This window comes from Chiloscyllium plagiosum, unplaced genomic scaffold (genome assembly GCF_037043375.1).
Source record: "Chiloscyllium plagiosum isolate Xiang-an unplaced genomic scaffold, Cpla_swu_hap1 HiC_scaffold_39, whole genome shotgun sequence".
NCBI lineage: Eukaryota > Metazoa > Chordata > Chondrichthyes > Orectolobiformes > Hemiscylliidae > Chiloscyllium > Chiloscyllium plagiosum.
This window is the reverse complement of record NW_028270177.1, coordinates 83,140,800-83,146,201: the sequence shown is the minus strand read 5'-3', so window position 1 is coordinate 83,146,201 and position 5,402 is coordinate 83,140,800.

Sequence of the window (5,402 nt, the reverse complement as noted above, 5' to 3'; positions counted from 1 at the left end):
ACATGTCTAATACACTGTTACTGACTGAACAAACTTCCTGTGTTTGAGGTACACCTGCTAATGTTCAATGGCTCTCTGTATTGCCACCCGGGTTTAACTCTCATCATGGAATTCTGTCTCGTATTACTGCGGGAATGCCCACAAAGGACTCAGCCTGGAGTCTGTATCCCCTGGGATCCACAAACCCAGTTTATTTCCTTCTTCCTCTTTCATTCTGGCTATTGAACTCTCGGTTTCAATCCATTCTCCTGTCATGCTCTTCAGCATGTCCATGTGGGTGAGCTAGAGGCAGCTGGGATTTAATGAAGGGAAGTTGGGATTAGGCGGAAGCACGAGGAGAGATGACAGCAAAGACCATTCTCGTTGTAACGGCAGAGTTTCTCCATGACCCAGTGAGTGGTGAGGCACCTGAGATTGTTGAGGAGGCCAATTCAATCAGGGATTTGGGAAAACACTCAGACACTGACCTACCCATCTGATTGTTAACTCAGACAGAAATACAAAAGAAAGATACACATCTAGATCGCAACTTTGACTTGGGGCAATGAACCATGCTTCAGACCCAACCTCAAATCTCTGAACCCTCAAAAACAAAGCTTCGTACTTATGCCAGGTTGTCCCTCAGCCTCCTCTTTTCTTGAGAAAAACATTTTGAGTTGTTAAGCCTTTCCTCGTGATTATAACCTCTATGTTCCTGTAAGATTTGTGACGAATCCTTTATTATTTTTCTGTTCCTTGTGAGTGATGCCAGCAGCAGAAACAGTTCCTGACCTATGCGGGTTTCGGTTGGTGTATTTCTATTTACAAATTCATTCTCATCCTCACGTACAGTGTGAAATTGCTGTAAAACAGAAGGAAAGGATTGAGTGAGAACCAACAGAAACACAAAGGCAGCATGTCTACCTGAGCTGAATGAACCTGCCGTTAGGAAAACGTGATGACAATCACAACTATTTAGAGTCACAGAATCCCGCAGGTGCAGAAAGAGGCTATTCTATCTATCGAGCCTGCAATGACCTGCTTTCCCACCCTACCGCCATAACCCCACATTTACCATGGCTAACCCAACCCGCTGAACCTGCACACTACAGGCCATGTTAGCACGACCAATAGAGCAAACCTGCACATCTGTGGGAGGGTCACAGATTACATCCAAATGGGCAGAATTGCGGATGAAGGTTCACGAATACTTCAATCTGACATAAATGCTCTTTTTAAAAATAAAATCTGGGGGAAACTGCAACCAGAAAGATTTCCAATTATCTCTGGAGGAAGAGAATTCAAAACTCGTGTCATTGACCCAAGGGGACACAGTGAAAGTTACAGCGGTCTGGGAACCATCAGAAATGTAACAGGTTGTGAGTAAGGTGTGGATGAGACAAGGACAAAAAGACAGTCTGTCACATGGGGGAAGGCAGGAGAGATTAAATTGCAGAAATGGTAGTCCCTCAAGGCCACGGGGAATGGAGTTAGGGCTGGGAAAGAAACCAGGAAACAAGGTGAGCAGCTATCAAAGAAATACATTGAAAAAAAACAGATTATAACAACATGGAGGGCAGAGTACGCAGTCTGAAGTTATTGCTCTGAATGATGAGGACAGAATACTGTAAAGCCTGGGTAATTCTATTACAGCCAACACATACAGGATGGGCCAAGTGGCCTATATCTGTGCTGCAAATTTCTGATAAATTTATTCCGACATTTAGAGTTCAAGTCTGATGATGCTCATAAATTCTGAAATTTGACTGGAGTTTAATATTCTAGGGAAATGTCAAATAAATCACATTGATCCCATTCTGCAGACTTTAGTCCATTGCCCTGCATGTTCCAGCATTTCAGTTACATCCATGTCCTTTTATTCTAATGTGATGCTGGTTCCTGCCTCTGCCACCTGTCTCCCACCATCTCCGAGTGAAATGAATTCTTCCCCCGACCTTTCTGAGAATTAGTTTCAATCTAAAACCTCCAGTTACCGACCTCTCTGTTATAAATAGCTCCTTCCTATCCACTTGATCTGGATTCCTCAGCATTTTGTCACTTCAATTATATCTCAGCTCATCTTCCTCAGTAAACATCCCCAGCCTATCCAACCTTTCCTCAGAGCAGAAATTTTCCAATTGTAGAAGCATTCTGATCAGTCTCCTGTGTACCCTCTCTGGTGTGATCACATCAACCCTAGAATATGGAGATCAGAAATGTGTGCAGTACTTTAACTGTGGTCAAACGAGTGTTCCTGACATTTCCCATGTCACCTCCGTGTTCTTGTGGTTGTCGCTGATACAAGAAGTGTCCTGGCTTTCCCACATGGAACTGGATGTGCACTCCATGGGGCTGGAATTCCCTACCATGTGTTTATTTGTTAACTAACCCTAAATTAACTTCAGATTAAAACAAGATTATCAGCTACACACCAATCAACTTCTTCCATTATACTCAAGTCACCTTACTTTTTAAAATCTCTTTAAAATTATTACTATCTAAACACAACAGGCTTTAATTTGCTGATCAAGTATTCAGATGTCTCCACTGTTACAATCACTTGAAGATTATCTTTACCTTCAGCTACATTTGGTGAATTGTACACTGATTGTAAATATATGAATATCAAAAGGATTTGAGTTTTATGATGATTAATCCAGTCTGACATTCTTGTTGGTTAATATCTTGAAGAGAACTGTCCTCAGAGCTCCAGCTGTGCTCTGACTTCATTCACAACTGGATGTGGTTGGACTGCAGATCTAAGATCTGTTCTGTTGTTTCCCGGATTGCTTCACTCTGTCTATCACTTGCTGCTTATGCTGTTCGGCACACAAGTAGTCCTCTTTGGGAACTTCATCAGGTTAACACCTCATTTTTATGTATTCATGCTGCTGTTACTGACATGCCCTCCTGAATTCTCTCAGTTGAATAAGGATTGATTCTCTGGTTTGATGGTAAGAGGCAAGTTGGGGAATATGCTGGGTAGTGATTCTGTAAGTTTTGTTGGAGTACAATTCTACTGCTGTTGGTGGAAGGAAAGAGCTGAACTCTTGCACTGTAAGCCGTATATGCAAGAAGCTACATGCAGTATTATGAACACTGATAGACCAAGAAATGAAATGCGAGCATCACTGTGCAATGATGCAGGATCACAACTGCAGCAAGGGGAGATTAAGAGCCAACTTGACATAGCAGTCGGGAAAGAAGCAGCTGATCAGATTGTCTCATTCATAGTCACAAAGAGACTCTGTGAGATTATTGTACTGTTGGATGTGAGGGTAGAGGAGGTTGGGGAGATGGAGAGCCCTTCAAAAGAAACTAATCTGCCTGAGAGTTATGGGATCGACTTGATTGCCATGCATTTAATAGAAAGCTAATTGAAACTGTTTTTATCCCCAAAAGATAACAAGACAATAGAAACAAACCCCAGAACACATGGTTCAGAGATGGATGTCAATAGCCCATCAACATCCAACTCTTGCAATCATTGAGCAAACGTATGTGTAATTACCCTGTTCTGATGAACCAGAAAACCGCTGTTCACTCTGTGGACAGCGATGTGGGGAAGGATTGGCCTCGTGGTATTGTCACTAGACAGTTAATCCAAAGCCCCAGATAAAGTTCTGAAGACCTGGGTTCAAAGCCTACTGCAGCACTTGGGGGAATTTGAATTCAATTAAAAAAACTCTGGAATTTAAGAATCTAATGTTGACCATTAATCGCTTGTCAGAAAAACCCATCTGGATCACTAATGCCCTTTCAGGAAGGAGGCTGCCATCCTTACCTGGTCTGGCCTACATTGTGACTTCAGACCCACAGCAATATGGTCGACTCTTACCTGCCCTCTGGGCAATTAGGGATGGGCAGTAAATGCTGCCGTGCCAGCGACACCCTCCTCCTGTGAATGAACAAAGGAAAATATAAGTCTCTACCCAATGTGAATCTGTACACGTTCAACGATGTTGTGAACATTTCCAAAGCTAAGTTCTCTATATGCAAAACTGTATGAACTGCCAAAACCATTGTTCATTACTTGGTGTGAACAAGAGAAAATAAATCCTTCAACTTGTGGTTATGAGTAAATTGACTGGTGTCTCAGCAGGATGGATGCCTGAGTGAATCCCTACACCCCCCCCCCCCCTCCTCCACACACACACACACACACACACACACACACAGAACAGGTGAACAGCTTCTCCCCAGTCTGACTGGTTTGGCCAGTTTCCAGATGGGATGTATTCCCCACATTTCCAGAGTCTGTCCCTAGTCTGGCTGCACTTGTGTTTTGCCATTTCAGATAAATGCTTGCAAACTGTTACACACACCGTTACACCCTCCCCCCACACCCCCCACCACGCCCAGAATCCAGTATAAAGCAGTAAACATTATCTCTTGCTGTAGAGGGACAGCCTGTGTTGGTCTGAGTAGGAACACTGAGCAGATTTATGACAACTTAATCGGTGACCAGAGCAAGTTAAGCAAGTCCAAATAAAATGCATTATAGCACAGAAAGATGGCCATCAAATCCAAGCTGGCTCTCTGTAGCAAAATCCAACATTCTCATTCCCCATCCGTACCCCAAACTCTGCGATTTTATTTCCCTCAGATCTGATATAATTGTTTTTATCAATCATTCATCTTCTCCGCTTGCACCACTGTAATAGGCAGCATGTTCTGCATATTTCCAGCCAATACAGTAAGCAGAGACACTTACTCATCTCCCATTGTCTCAAAACCTCATATCTGGTCTTAATTCTTGTGCCATCACCTATCAAATACAGATATTTTTGTCTGCTATATCTAGGTCTGTTATAATCTTATACAGCTTTATCAAAAATATATTTAACTTGTTTATTTCAAATAAAATAGCAATTTCTTCAAATCAATCCAGTGACTGCATTTTCTTCATCAGTGAACCACTCCAGTAAGTCTGTACTCCACACCCTGAAGATCACTCATATCCTTCCTTGTTAATGTCTGTTTTGTTCCACAAATCCAGACGACACAAGTTTTCTGTACAACAGCAGTAGCTTTATTATCAGACAGCTGGCAAGAATTTCGAACCATCTCTAAAGTAGCCGAGTGTCTACTTGTACAGACTCATCTTCACGAATCTCTGCCTTACCCACAGAGACAGTGTATTTAATAAGAATTAGACAAAGGCATATCAGTCACATGGGCGATTGCCATTACATAGTTTAAAGCTGGTAATTATGAATTTACAAAGCTTGATGAATGCCAATGTCCTGTGATAATGTGTGATGGATTACAGAAACTGATTATCGTATTGTTCATGATTATGTGTTGACGGGAAGAGATTAAGGCAGAAGGGTTCTTCCTTCAGTAAATGTGGGATTCACTTACCTAAGCTCATATGGAGGGGAGGTAAGACAATGGGAGCGGGAGGCAGTTTAACAGGGCTG